This window comes from Sceloporus occidentalis, unplaced genomic scaffold, assembly GCF_023333645.1.
Source record: "Sceloporus occidentalis isolate IW3139 unplaced genomic scaffold, rSceOcc1.0.p SCAF_21, whole genome shotgun sequence".
NCBI classification, from domain to species: Eukaryota; Metazoa; Chordata; class Lepidosauria; order Squamata; family Phrynosomatidae; genus Sceloporus; species Sceloporus occidentalis.
The window spans coordinates 6,288,168-6,303,794 of NW_028317001.1; the positions used below are offsets into that span (position 1 = coordinate 6,288,168).

Here is a 15,627-nt window from a genome sequence, read left to right on the forward strand (position 1 = left end):
GTGAGTAACCCAAGCATGACCCTGCTGCTTATGCCCCTAAATCCATGGAACGATCGTATCCTTACTCATAGGAACTAGGAAAGAATGGGGACTGCCTTGAGGGAATCAGTGGAAGGAGACAGTCAAAGGACTGTCGAAAAAATATTCTGTTAACCATGTGCAAAAATACTTTGAATGACAGGTGGCATAATATCCTGTGAGACAGACAGAGAGTCCTGAGTCAGAGCCCAAGGCATGATGGAAGCTAACTGCAGAGGATGCTTCATGCTGTGTAGCACCATGAGATGCCTCACAACCAATACAGTATACAGCTCATATGGGGACTGGTGTGGATTGGATTGGAGTTGTGAGTACAAGAAAACGTGAAGTTGATGGAAGTTGGAGAGGAGAGCTTGCAAATATTTGTATTATTTTGCAGCTCAAGATAGAGAACCTCCAAGGATTTTGATGAAATCAACTGTGTTTGTGACTTATTTTTAGTGTGAAAATAGGTCAGTGCATTGCCAATATCTATATATCTGGGTATCTAGTTCCATACTCTGCTATGTTATTTTTGAGTTGCATCTGGGAGCATCACCCTCAGATTGTGTAGATTGGCTTGTGAACGCAATAAAAATTCAGAGCCAACAAGGACATGAGAGGGGTGTGCTAATCCCTTTTGTCTGAGGTATTTACATCAAACACCCATTGCATTCAATTCGGTTTCACACCATTCTTTCCCCACACAGGAAATATTCTAAAGTGATATAAACCTCTCCGAACCCTCAGTTTTTGCCCCCAAGCACCAATTTCCGTATAAATATCAGCCCCAACTTGCTATTCTTCGGTGTCAGTCCAGTTACAGACAGACCCTGTTTGTTTTCATGGCTAAGCACCTCAATGCACTCATCAACCCCAATTGTTGCGTGAACTACTGAACTCTTCCCATTCCAAATCCTCAGCAATTGGAATAAAGATCTGGATAGGTAACGTATCACCATTATCAAAGACTTACATCTATTCACCACTCCCGCCTTTCTTACCTAGTTCTTTTGTGTGTGCATGAACACTTATATGTATGTGTCTGTGTGTTTTGCTTTCCCCCTAAATAAAACACAAAAACCTATTTCAAATCCCTCTGAAGTTGGGTTTGATTCAGGACCTGCTATAGATTGGCTGAGTCCCAGAGGTCACTATTGCCCCAGTAAAACTATTTCGTTCTATTGAGCTAAGTACCAAACTCCCCTAAAAGCATAGCACTTGCGGGTATCCTCCTCATACTCCAGCATTTTGGGTAACAAAGGACCTCTTGAATCAACCATGGAGCTAAGGAAGCTCAGGTAAGAAAAGAAATATTAGACAAAAGCAGGTTTTGGGTCCCCCTTTCCTACCTTCATAGTTATTACTCATAATTGTTAAATGGAACCCCTAAATATGTCTAAAAACAAGGATTTGAGCTGGTTCTAAGAAGTTCACTCAAACCAGTTCTTAAAATGTGTGAGGTTGGTGGCTGCCTCCCATTCTTCAAGGCCTTTCTCCTGGCCCTTCCCAGAGCTCCCTTCCTCTCCGCACAGAGCTAGGCGATCCTGGCTTTGCTCCTGCCTTCCCCTCATGGATCCCAGAGGCTTGATCCCCTTCCTATTCTCCCTCTCCTCTCCAACCATCTGCACTGCTTTATCATTTCACCTTCAGGATCTCTTCCGTCCCTTTTGATTTTTCACATTCCCTTCATCTCTCTATCACAGACACACACCCACAGAGTGTGATGCATAAAAGGGACACTTTGAGATTCATTTCTTGAGAAAGGCAGGGCAATCAATATACAACTAATGCATGAGGAAAGGCAGAACAAGGGGTCTGGGATCTGGTTTCTGATATTAGTGAGGGTCAAATACGAGGGATGAGCCTTAAAACAACCTTAAGACAGGGATGGACTACTGTTGAGAAGTGGGGTGGTCATATTGGACCCCAGGGGATCTCAGAGGCAGCCCCACATTGTGTCACCTAAAAATATGGCATAATGTTTTGCCCCTCAATATCCCACACCATCCCTTTGGGGAAGTGGAGGCCATTTTGCCACTGTTGGCCCCTCTCTGATCCATTGCAGGGCCAAGGGAGGCCGTTTCCCCACGAAACTTCTTCAGAGCCTCAAAAGGCTGGAAGAGGAGCCACAAAAGCCAGGAAACTTGCTCAGGGATGGGCTGAGGACCATTTAGGGGCAAAAAGCATTAATCTCCATGGCTCCTTGCCACAAAATTCCAGAATTGGCAGTTTAGGATTGGATATTTAGAAACCTTACAAAGTGGAGAACAATAGTCCCTCACTACAACTAGAAATTCCAAGATTCCACAGGAAGTTGTCATGACATTTAAATTGTGTGAAAGGGAACTAGGAATGGTAGTCGAGCACAATTGAACATGTGACAACAGTGTGATGCAGCAGCTGAAAAGGCCAATGTGTCCTAGGCTGTATCAATAGCAGTATGATGTCAAGATCAAGGAAAATAATAGCGCCACTCTATTCTGTTTTGGTCAGGGCTCACTTGCAATAATCCTGTGTCCAGTTCTGGGCACCACAATTGAAACAAATGCTGAGAAGCTGGAGCATGTCCAGAGGAGGGAAACCAAAATTGTGAATGGTCTGGAAACCATGCTATCTGAGGAATGACTTAGGGAGCTGGGTATGTTTAGCTTGGAGAAGGGAAGGTTAAGAGTGGATATGACAGCCCTGTTCAAATATTTGAAGAGATGTCATATTCAGGATGGAGCAGGCTTGCTTTCTGCTATTCGAGAGCAAAGGACAAGGAACAATGGATGCAAGCCACATGGGCAAAAGTGATTCCACTTAAACTTTAGGAGGAACTTCCTGAGAGTAAGGGCTCCAACAGTGGAATATACTCCCTCAGAGTTTGGTGGAGTCTCTTTCTTTGGAGGTCTTTAAACAGAGGCTGGATGGCCATCTCTTGGGGGTGCTTTGAATGTCTATTTGTGAATGGCAGAGGATTGAACTGGATGGCCCTTGTGGTCTATTTCAACTCTTTGATTCTATAATTCTAAAGTCGAATCATAGCACTCTGACAGTGAATTATGAAAGGGCCCTTAGTCTTCACAGGAGGTGCAATGGATTCAGGTTCCTTACCCACAGAAGCCACATTGTCATAATTCTCCATCATCACAGAACTGTACATAAGTTTCTGCTTTTTTGTCAACAGTTTCCATTCCTCCTCGGTGAAATATATCGCCACATCCGCAAAGGTCACCTGAAATAGAAAATAGCCCTCATCCGGAGAGTGACCAAGCCAAAGAGGAGAAAAGCACATGGTGCATTGCAAATATTATTTGATCACTTTAGAATTCAGTCTAGGAAATAAACTTTAAATTCTGTTAGCCAAAAAAAACTACAGCCTTTGAGATCCAGTTTGTCTCGAAACCTTTCCATATAATATATAATATGATAAACAATATAATTTACTCCATTTCTGGAATATTATTGATTGATTAAGATTCTGACTATCCCAACATGTATAGTACATTTAGTCACTAATGAATTGTAGTGCATTTAGCCATATCTCACCTAATTTCAAAGGCAAATTTCATTTTTACTCTGGGCTTGAGGGCCACTGAGCCCAACCTCAATTTAGCTCCAGAGATATTCTTCCATATCCCCCAGCATTTTACAGATTGGGAAAGCAAGACAAATAACATCAGAAGGGGGTCAAGATGGCCAAAGTTGTTAATGATAATCACACGAGGGAGGAAGGGTACAGACATTTGCTTTTGCCTTCAACTCCTGGCAAGGGCAAGACCATGCCCCCTTCCCTCCTCCCATCTTCCCTCTTTTGAGTGGATGAACTTGGAACACATTTTGCAACAACTGAACTGACCTGAGGAGAAAGATGAAAGTGGGAGGAGGAGAGTGAAATAGGAAATTTTCAAAGCCCCTGAAAAAACGAGGTGACAGATGATTAACCAGGACTCTCTCTGCCAGACTGGGACAGTATGTTCTCCACTTGCTTTCTTGAGCCGGCCCAGACACAGATGAAACTAATAGTCAGGATGGCAACTTACCAAAGAGCTATTGTGCCTCGGTAGCCTCTTTCTGTTGGATCCCAACTCCAACTGCTTGGCCTCTGTGTCGGCCATCATGTGGGCAAGGAGATCCTGCACTTCGGTCAGTTCCAACAAGAGAGGACCCAAAGCCGTGTACAAGGGGTCCAAGATGAAGTTCCTGAGAAAAGAGACCAGGGTAAGGCTTGGTTTGGCTAGAAAGCCTGCAGCACTCAAAGTCACTGAGATCAGCATCCTGCTGGGGACATAATCAGGTGACAAATGTCTCCTTTGGGCCAATGCAGAAGTGGACATCCCCTTCCTCCCTCTGCACCAACCAAAGCCCCCTGGACCTAGCATAGAGTAACAGCAGCTCCCCTACAGAACAGGTATTCCATGTCCTCTTAGAGCATGGGTCGGCAACCTACGGCCCGCGGGCTGGATGCGGCCCGCGAGCACTGTAGGACCGGCCCCTGGCCAACCCTGCCGCCGATTGCCGCCGCCGGAGCGCTCCTTTTCCCCACGCCTCTGGGCTCCCAGGGGGTGGGGGCAAGCGCTAGGGCTGCTGGAGCGCTCCTTCCCCCCGCCCCCTGGGATGGCCTCTGGCCTCCCAGGGGGCGGGGGCAAGCGCTGGGGCCGCCGGAGCGCTCCTTAACCCGCCCCCTGGGATGGCCTCTGGCCTCCCAGGGGGCGGGGGCAAGCGCTGGGGAAGAAGGAGGAATGGAGGAGGAGGAGGGAGGAAGGGAAGAGGAAGGATGAAGAAGAGGAGGAAGAAGGAGGAAGGAAGGAAGGAGCAAGAGGAGGAGGGAGGGAGGGAGGATGAAGAAGAGGAGGAAGAAGGAGGAAGGAAGGAAGGAAGGAAGGAAGGAAGGAAGGAAGGAGCAAGAGGAGGAGGGTGGGAGGGAGAATGAAGAAGAGGAGGAAGAAGGAGGAAGGGAGGAGGGAAGGAGCAAGAGGGGGAGGGAGGGAGGATGAAGAAGAGGAGGAAGAAGGAGGAAGGAAGGAAGGAAGGAAGGAAGGAAGGAAGGAAGGAAGGAAGGAGCAAGAGGAGGAGGGAGGGAGGGAGGATGAAGAAGAGGAGGAAGAAAGAGGAAGGAAGGAAGGAAGGAAGGAAGGAGCAGGAGGAGGAGGAGGAGGGAGGGAGGGAGAATGAAGAAGAGGAGGAAGAAGGAGGAAGGAAGGAGAGAAGGAGCAAGAGGAGGAGGGAGGGAGGATGAATAAGAGGAGGAAGAAGGAGGAAGGAAGGAAGGAGCAGGAGCAGGAGGGAGGGAGGGAGGGAGGAGGAAGATGAAGACATGCAGTCTTTCTGAAGGTGAGACAGTGTGACTTTCCAAAATGCATTTCTATGTATTTTCAGTGCTTTCAATGCTGAAAGGTGTGCTTTTACAAGGAGAGTGGTAGTGATGGTGATATGTCAGTTTGTGGGACATGCAGTCTTTCTGAAGGTGAGACAGTGTGACTTTCCAAAGTGCATTTCTATGTATTTTCAGTGCTTTCAATGCTGAAAGGTGTGCTTTTACAAGGAGAGTGGTAGTGATGGTGATATGTCAGTTTGTGGGACATGCAGTCTTTCTGAAGGTGAGACAGTGTGACTTTCCAAAGTGCATTTCTGTGTATTTTCAGTGCTTTCAATGCTGAAAGGTGTGCTTTTACAAGGAGAGTGATAGTGATGGTGATATGTCAGTTTGTGGGACATGCAGTCTTTCTGAAGGTGAGACAGTGTGACTTTCCAAAGTGCATTTCTGTGTATTTTCAGTGCTTTCAATGCTGAAAGGTGTGCTTTTACAAGGAGAGTGGTAGTGATGATGATATGTCAATTTGTGGGACATGCAGTCTTTCTGAAGGTGAGACAGTGTGACTTTCCAAAGTGCATTTCTGTGTATTTTCAGTGCTTTCAATGCTGAAAGGTGTGCTTTTACAAGGAGAGTGGTAGTGATGGTGATATGCCAGTTTGTGGGACATGCACTCTTTCTGAAGGTGAGACAGTGTGACTTTCCAAAGTGGATTTCTGTGTATTTTCAGTGCTTTCAATGCTAAAAGGTCTGCTTTAACAGTGAGAGTGGTTTCGGCCTTCCCCTTTGGCTGAAAGGGCCCCTTGGAGCCCTTTCGGCTGAAAGAAGGGGCGAAGGAGGAGAGGGCAGGCACACGCCTCCTCCTCCTCGCGGGGCTTTGGCAGCCCTGAGGTGTCTTTCGGAGGACACCTCAGGCCTGGCAAAGCCCCAAGGACAGGAGCTGGGGCCGCGTGCCTGTTGCTCCTGCCCCTCACGGGCCCTTACTGCTTCTCTGAGAGGCAGCTGGGGGCCACGGAAGGGCAGGAGGAGCAGGTGCGCGCCTGTCACCCCCTCTCCCAATCCCCTTCTAGCTGTCTCTCAGACAGCGGGAGGTTGGGAAAGGGAGCAGAGAAAGCCCTGCCCCCAGAGGGTGGACGCTCCGCCCCTGGCATGCAGCCCCACCCCCAGAGGGTGGAAGCTCCACCCCTGGCACACAGTCCCGCCCTGGAGGGTGGAAGCTCCGCCCCCAGCATGCAGCCCCGCCCCCGGTGGAAGCTCCCCTTCCTTTCGGCCCCCCAGTTGTCTCAGGGACAGCAACCCAGCCCCCGGCTCAAAAAGGTTGCCTACCCCTGTCTTAGAGTGGTGGAGGATAAGGGAATGGGGAATTGGAGAGGGCCCTTGTTATGTCCCCTTAGCTAGATGTGAAATGAGTGCATCATAAATAAATAAATAAATAAATAACATGCTTTTCTTCTGCATTCCTCCTATTTTTCCCATCATCAGCTCCTTTCCCAAGAAAGCGGCATTCACACCATAGAAATAAGGCACATTGACACCGCTTTAACCGCTCAGTGCTATGGAATCCTGGGATTTTACCTTTGGACACTTAGCCTTCTCTGCCAGCGAGCTCTCATGCCACAACAAACTACAAATCCCAGGATTCCATAGGATGGAACCAGAAGAGTTAACACACTTTAGAACTGGATTATTTCTGCAGTGTAGATATAGCCTGAGTCTGTTGTAAAAGAATAGAAGCACCCAAGTCGAGTTTTTATCCTTTTAAAATGGTTTTGCTTTTTTTAAATATAGGTATTTTGTTTTTCTGTCTAATCCTTATTCTTCTTCTTGTTTGTTTGTTTGTATGTATGCTTGTTTAATTCTTGGTAATCTGAGTTATTCTGGTCTGTCTCCTTCCTTCTTGCCTGAAAATCTCTTATTAAGGAAACTGGGGAGACTTTTAAAACCTCCCAAAGGAGCCACTTTTGGCCTTTTTGAGGGACTAGCCTCCTCTTAGAAGCCAAAGCCCAATGTTTGTGAAGAAGAAGAATAAGGCTTGTATTAAAACTATCCTCCCCATTTCTGATCCCTTTTAAAACCCTTGTTCCCCAGAAGGAGCAGAGCTGTGTAATAAGAAAACCCTCTCAGAAAAGAGACACAAAAGACACACAAAGAGACACACTTCCTTCCTTTTGGCCCAAGGAGCCTGGCCTCCTTCTGACTCTGGAGCCTCAGGAGAGAAAGAGAGGCCTCTGTTCAACTGAGGCCTCAGAGAAGGTTCTGGAACAATATTCCCCACAGGCTCAAGCAGCACAAAATGGCCGCCGGAACACCAAATGGCTGCCAGAACACAAAATGGCCACCGGAACACAAAATGGCTGCCTCTGTCTGAGCGCTTGGCAGTTGGCAGTTTGAAGCCTTCAGGGGAGAGAGAGAGACTGAGGGGAAGAGTGCAGGGACATAGCCTTAAATTCCTTCCTTCCTTCCTTCCTTCCTTCCTTCCTTCCTAGCTGCCTTGTGTTAGTGGTGTTACTTGTCTTGTTGTGTGCTTTCAAGTTGTTTATGACTCAGGGCGACCCTAAGGGAAGCCCTTTGCAGGATTTTCTTGGCAAGAGTTGTTCAGAGGACGTTTACCATTGCCTTCCCTGAGGCTGAGAGAGTGTGACGTCTTTCCCAAGGGACTCAGCTGGTTTCATGGTGGAGTGGGGCACTGGACCCAAGCCTCCAGACTTGTAACCCACTGCACCACATTGCCTCTCGTTCCCATGTACAACCTGAGAAATAAGTGCAGACTTTTTGTTCTTTATTTGTGTGTTAAGGTCGTTTCTAACTTATGGAAACCCTAAGGCAACCTTATCATGGGGTTTCCTTGGCAGGTTTCTTCAGAGAGGGGTTGCCATTGCCATCCTCTGAGGCTGAGAGAGTGTGACTTGCCAAGGGTCACCTAAGTCCAAAACACACTGCAGCAATAATTCAATCTGAGACCACTTTAACTGCCCTGGCTCAATGCTAGAGAATTCTACGAAATGTAGTTTTGTGAGACATTGAGCCTTCTCTGTCAGAGACCTCTGCTGCCACAATAAACTCCAGTTCCCAGGATTCCCTAGCACTGGTCCAGGGCAGTTAAAGCGCTCTCAAACTGGACTATTGCTGCCGTGTGTTTTGGACCTTTCTTGGTCGCAAACTGTCCATAGCCTGCAATGCATCTCCTAATTCTGTTGGCAGTCCCTCCCTCCCAACACTTTCTCATTTCCCCCCAAAACCAGCACAAAGCTGGCAGATGGAAAGAGGTTTTAAAGCAGCATTTAAATCTGCCATATTTGTTATTAAAAGACTAAATGTCCCAAATTCTATTATCAGTTTTGTAGCTATTATTACAGAAAGATGTAGAGCACAAACTCCTCAAGTACCTTTATTTTCTGGAGTGAGATGGGCTTTTCCAACTGACTCACTGTGATGATCTCCGGTGGTCCAAGCAGACAAACTGCGGCCCTGTAGTAGTAATAATAATAATAATAATAATAATAATGTTATACCTCTCTTTTCAGCCAAAAGGCTATCGTTAATTAGACATTTAGACATTATGGCTCTTAGCCCAGGAGACCCTTAACTTCCTGAAATCACGCTGCCATCATCCAGTGAATTATAAGAGGATTTCCCTTAAACTACACTGGGACTGGATAAGGAACCTTATTTCTCCTTCTTTACTGATCTTCTCAAGCATCAACTGAGCCAAAACACATGTAAAAGGAGTGTCGAGTAGTAGATACTCCAAGGAGATATTTACTATAAATAACAAAATATAACTGAAATATAAGTCATGCAAGATATTAAGAATCTTGCAGGTACAATATTTGTAAGTATATAATGTTCAATTCATACAAGCTATTAAAAAATAAATAAACCTAAGCGTCCAATTCTGAGACTAACTTCCAAGATCCGCTCTTTAACTCTCTCTCTCGATCTCCAACCGACACAATTCCCCCAACTGTCTCTTGGTCTCTCAGGCCTTATATCTCCTTCTCACGGAAGCTTCCAGAAGAACCTTCATCTTGCTCTCTGATTGGTCAAGAGAGCCTTCCGTAGCAGTGATGTCACTCTGCATTTGCATAAACCTCCCTTTTCTGCCTGAAGAAGACCTCCATTGACTGGAGCCCAGTCACTACATTTGCCCAAGGCAAGGCTATTTCCCAATGTTGTTCTTGGGGTCTGCCTTCCAGTTGTTTCCAGGTCTTATGGTGACCTTATGGGAGTCTCTGAAGGGGTTTTCTAGGCAGGTTTCTTCAGAGTGGGTTTCCATGGCCATCCTCTGAGGCTGAGAGAGTGTGACTTGCCCAAGGCTTCAGTTCTTTTGGAAGACTCTTTGCTTTATTTTCTAGAAGGCAGCTGAGGTGTTGCTTCTTGCTCTGAAGAAAGAGAGGAACTTTCTGGCATCCAAAAGGCTAACATTCTCGGGAGTTATGTCTGATAATATGTATATATAGGATTGCAATACCTGTTCATTTATCAAAAGGTTTCATATCATAGAATCTCATAGCTATGTTCCTTAATAGCAGTTGACCAAATTAAACAGTATATAAAACAAAAACATGAAACAAGCTAGATAAGGTAACTGTTACATGGATTTGTCATTGGTTGACTGGCCGAACCCAAAGGATGCTCAGCAATGGCTCCTTTTCATCCTGGAGAGAAGTGACCAGTGGGGTGTCCAACTCTGTCCTGGGCCCAGTTCTATTCAACATCTTTATCAATGACTTGGACGACAGAAATGGGGGCATACTTATCAAATTTGCAGATGACACCAAATTAGGAAGAGTAGCTAATACCCCAGAGGACAGGATCAAAATTCAAAATGACCTGAACAGACAAGAAAGCTGGGCCCAAGCTAACAAAATCAAATTCGACACCGAGAAATGTAAGGTACTGCATTTAGGGCAGAAAAATGAAATGCACAGATATAGGATGGGGACACCTGGATGAATGAAAATACGTGTGAAAGGGATCTAAGAATCAAGTAGACACAAGTTCATCATGAGTCAACAGTGCAATGCGGTAGCTAAAAAGGCCAATGCTATTTTAGGCTGCATCAATAGAAGTATAGTGTCTAGATCAAGGGAAGTAATAGTGCCACTCTATTCTGCCTTGGTCAGGCCCCACCTGGAATATTGTGTCCCGTTCTCGGCCCCACAATTTAAAAAGGGTGTTGAGAAACTGGAGCATGTCCAAAGAAGGACGACTAAAATAGTGAAGGGTCTGGAAACCATGTCCTATAAGGAATGTCTTAGGGAACTGGGGATGTTTATCCTGGAGAAAAGAAGGTTAAGAGATGATATGATAGCCCTTTTAAATACTTGAAGGGATGTCGTATTGAGGAGTGAGCAAGCTTGGTTTCTGCTGCTCCAGAGACCAGGACCCTGAACCATGGATGCAAGATCCAGGAAAAGAGATTCTGCCTCAACATTAGGAGGATCTAAATGACAGTTTGTTGTTCGACGGTGGAACAGACTCCTTCCTCAGAGTGCAATGGAGTCTCTTTCCTTAGAGGTCTTTAAACAGACACTGGATGGTCATCTGTTGAGGATGCTTTGATTGAGAGTTCCTGCATGGCAGGGTTGGACTGGATGGCCCCAGTGGTCTCTTCCAACTTATGATTCTATGATTCTGAGATCCCAATGGGGCAGTCTCAATGCTTCAGGTAAGGAGCACCAGCCTGAAATCAAAATGGACAGACTCAATGCAAGAGGGAAGGAGCATCAGCCTTAGGTCACAATGGGCCATTCTCAATCCTTCAGGGAAGGTGCTTCAGGCTGAAGTCACAATGGGCCAGTCTCATTCCAGTCTTAATCCTTCAGGTAAGTAGCACAAGCCTTGAATCACAACAGTCCTGTCTATTAGCCAGTCTCAGTCCATAAAGCATCAGCCTGAAGTCACAATGGGCCATAGTCAATCCTTCAGGCAAGAAGCATCAGCCTGAGATCACAATGGGACAGTATACATGCTTCAAGTAAGGAGCATCAGAATAAAGTCACAATGGGCCAGTCTCAAAATGGCCGCTGGAACACAAAATGTCTGCCAGAACACAAAATGGCTTCCTCTGCTCAGTACTTGGCAGTTGGCAGTTTGAGGCCTTCAGGAAACCCATAATGAAGATTGTAAGGTCCCTAAAGTCGGGAGTGACCCCAAACAGGAATTCCCAACCTTAACAATACCTAAAGGTTTTCCTGATGCTCTAATATAGAGACTCCCTGAGACAGTCAGTATTCGCAAGCAAAGGAGGGCCAGGAGAGCCCCGGAGAGGCTTATCTTGGGGTGGCTCTGGATCTCTGGTGCTGCAACAAACTACAAATCCCAGGATTCCACAGGATGAAGCCGGGAGAGTTAACGCAGTTTCGAACTGGAATATTTCTGCCGTGCAGATACAGCCTGAGTTGGTTGTAAAAGGGTTGAAGCACCCAAGTCTGGTTTTTCCTTTTTAATAATGGTTTTACTTTTCAAAAAATAAGCACTTTGTTTTTCTGTCTAATCCTTATTTTTGTTGTTGTTTGATTCATTCTTGGTAATATGAGATGGTCTAGTTTGTCAACTTCCTTCATGCATAAAAATGTCTTAATAAGAAAATTGAGGAGACTTTTAAAACCTCCCAAAGGAACCACTTTTGGCCTTGTTTGGGGGGCAATCATCCTCTTAGAATCCAAAGCCCAATGTATATGAACAAGAAGAATAAGGCTTGTATTAAACCTATCCTCCCCATTTCTGATCCCTTTTAAAACCCATGTTCCCCAGAGAGAACAGAGCTTTGTAATAAGAAAACCCTCTCTGAAAAGATACACAAAACCCTGCATAGTGTTGCCATCTCATGGGTCTTAGGCTTTGGGAATGTGTGCCTTTGGCCAGTGTCCGTGTGGCTGGGGCTCCAGGGTCCCTCAGTGTTGCCAATCTGGTGACTTTCACACCAAAATGGGTACTTTTCAGAGCCTTTGGTGTGATTTTGGTGGTTGGTTTTAATGGTACTTTTGAGAGTTGAAATAAGTATTTGGTGAGATATTGGGGGGATTTGGTGAGTTTTGGCCAAACGTTTGGGGAATTATCTTCGAGGCTTGTTGGCGACACTGCCTGGCTTCCATATTAACTGCAGGAGGAGCCTGTGAGGGTGGGGCAGGGGGCGGGGTCTTCCAGCTCCTCTTCCCCCATTGGCCAGAATGAAGAAGGGGAGGAGCTTCTGCCTCTCTATTTAGGTCTGCGTGCGGCAGAATGAACGAGGAGCAGAGAAGGGGACAGAGAGAGAAGGAAGGGAGGGAGGGAGGGAGGGAGTAGAGTAGAGTAGAGTAGAGTAGAGTAGAGTAGAGTAGAGTGGAGTGGCAGCAGAGGGACAAGGCCTGGAAGCGGTAGGATTCACTGCTGTGCTGAGGGCTGGCTGGGCCTGGCTTGGGTCTACTTTGCTTTGGCCACTGCCCCCATGGAGGGGAGGAAGGAGGCCCAGCAGGCCTTCCAGGCATGGGCCACTCTCTCTGAAGGAGGGAGAGTGTGAATTGGATCCCCAAGTGGGTTTTTAATGCTTTTAATGGTGGCTCTCACACTGGAGCAATGGAAGTGGTGATGGTGATGGTGATGATGATATTATCAGGCTGCCACCACCCCTTAATCATCATCAATGCCACCTCCCTGGGCATTCCTGTTTTGCACCACTGCAATTGCCGTGGCTCAGTGTTCTGGAACTCTGGGAATGTACTTTTAGTTTGGCATTTCAGGTGTTGCCAAGGTTTGGAAATCCTGTTTGGGGTCCATTCTGACTTTGGGCCCCTTTCATCCTCCATTTTGGGTTCCCTGAAGGCCTGCAACTGCCAAGCGTTGAGACAGAGGTGGCCATTTTGTGTTCCAGAGGCCATTTTGTGTGCTGTTTGTGACTGTAAGGAATAATGTTCCGGAACCTTCTCTGAAGCCTCATTTGAACAGAGGCCTCTCTTTCTCTCCTGAGGCTCCAGAGTCAGCAGGAGGCCAGGTTCCTTGGGCCAAAAGGAAGGAAGTGTGTCTCTTTGTGTGTCTTTTGTGTCTCTTTTCAGAGAGGGTTTTTATATTACACAGCTCTGCTCCTTCTGGGGAACATGGGTTTTAAAAGGCATCAGAAATGGGAAGGATAGTTTTAATACAATCCTTATTCTTATTCTTAACAAACTTTGGGATTTGGCTTCTAAGAGGAGGCTAGTTCCCCAAAAAAGGCCAAAAGTGGCTCCTTTGGGAGGTTTTAAAAGCCTCCCCAGTTTCCTTATTAATAGATTTTCAGGGAAGAAGGAAGGAGACAGACCAGAATAACTCAAATTACCAAGAATGAAACAAACAAACATAGAAACAAACAAGAACAACAAAAATAAGGATTAGAGACTAAAACAAACTACTTATTTTTTTAAAGGAAAACCATTATTAGGAGGGTAAAAACAAGACATAGGTGCTTCTACCCATTTGAAACCGACTCAGGCTGTATCTGCACTGCAGAAATAATCCAGTTCTAAAGTGTGTTAACTCTCCTGATTCCATCCTATGGGATCCTGGGATTTGTAGTTCGTTGTGGCACAAGAGCTCTCTGGCAGAGAAGGCTAAGTGTCCCAAAGGTAAAATCCCAGGATTCCCTAGCACTGAGAGCGTTGTCAAAGTGCCTTACTTCTATAGTGCGGATGCAGCCTTCTTGGGAAAGGGGCTGATGCTGGGGAAAAGAGGAGGAATGCAGAAGGAAAGGAGGACGGATGGAGGCCACCCTCAGCTGGACTGGCCTCCCTGACCGGTCAAGACCTCAGCTGAGTTGTGGACAATGGGCATTCTTAATATTAATATTAATATCTTTCACTGTTGATTGTAATGAGGGAGAGGGATCAGGTTTCTACTTCAATGGAAGCATCAGGTTAATTTTTAGGTGTTGTTAAGTTTGGAAATCCTGTTTGGGGTCCCTTCCGACTTTGGGACCCTTTCATCCTGCATTTTGAGTTCTCTGAAGGCCTCAAACTGCCAACTGCCAAGCAGTGAGGCAGAAGGAGCCATTTTGTGTCCTGGCGGCCATTTTGTGTCCCGGTGGACTTTTTTGCTTCTGTCAGCCATTTTGTGTTCTGGTGGACATTTTGTGCTGCTTGTGACTGTGGGGAATAATGCTATGATTGAGATTTCCTGCATGGCAGGGGTTGGACTGGATGGCCCTTGTGGTCTCTTCCAACTCTATGAATCTATGTTCCGGAACATTCTCCGAAGCCTCAGTTGAACATGTCAGGAAATGACATGGATGTGGCCACTAGGTGGAGCTGTTGTGCAAGTTATATACAGCTCTAGTGGCAGTTATATGTGTCAGCATTCGAACAGTGCATCATCACAATGTTGATGCAACTGTCAACTGTCCTTCCTAACTGTCACTGAGAGACAGAGTGAGACAGTTGGTGTGTGAGAGCAACTGCCTCTCTGTGGATGGTGTTACTGTGGCTGCGTCAAAGGTTGTGTTATTATTGTTGGTTGTGTAAATAGTGTGTATTAGAGACGGTTGTCCAATACACTGTGTATATATATATATATTGTAAATATTGCAAACGAAGGTTAAAGTCCTCGTGAAGACTGAAGGCTTGTTCTGTAGTTATTTCTCAAGCCTGGAGCTCAAGGCCGTTTGCAGTGGTGAAGGAATATGTCCTTCTTGACCAGAATACCTTTGCAGACATCTCCACAGATTCCTTCTCCCTGGCGTCCTGTCGATGTGGTTCAACTCAGCAGGTGGTCGTGGTGGACAAAGCACGTCTTTCCACACGCCCCAACAGAACAGAGGTTCCTCTTTCTCTCTCTGAGGCTCCAGAGCGAGAAGGAGGCCAGGTTCCTTGGGCCAAAAAGAGGACTGTGTGTCCCTTTGTGCCTCTGACCCTCCATTTTGGGGGGAAGGAAGGGAGGGAGGGAGGGAGGGAGGGAGGGAGGGAGGGGCCTGTGAGGCTCTAAGGAAGGGGAGGCAGGGGACTCAGGGCCAGTGGGGAGGCTGGGCTTTGGGGGCTGGGAGAGAGAGGTGGGGAAAGAGACCCTCCCTTTGGGCCCTAGCTGGGGAGGGTCCCACCAGTCCTTGCCTCCCCCTTTGCGAAAGGAGGCCCCCTCAACCCCCTGGACTAACTCCTGCCACTCATTCCTAGGGCTGGGACTCAGAGGAGCTTCCTAGGCATTGTCACCTTCTGCCCTCCATGGCCACTCATTTCACATCTAGCTATGGGACATTAACAGGGCCCTCTTCAATTCCTCATCCCTTAATCCCCCATCACTCTAAGAAGGCATGGAGTATCTGTTGTGTATGAGAGCTGCAGTGAATCTGTGCTAGGTCCAGATGG

At 46.6% G+C, this 15,627-nt stretch overlaps 1 pseudogene across 1 annotated transcript in view; it reads right to left on the reverse strand.

The window, feature by feature from the left end:
- LOC149301491 (uncharacterized) overlaps positions 1-4,366 on the reverse strand; it is a 184,074-nt pseudogene extending 179,708 nt beyond the window's left edge. Inside the window, exons 1-2 of the transcript XR_016272239.1 lie at positions 4,047-4,366; positions 3,118-3,238 (exon numbers count right to left, since the gene is read on the reverse strand). The product of XR_016272239.1 is annotated as an uncharacterized LOC149301491 (transcript). The remainder of the gene's footprint in view (positions 1-3,117; positions 3,239-4,046) is intronic.
- Positions 4,367-15,627: the final 11,261 nt, after the last annotated feature.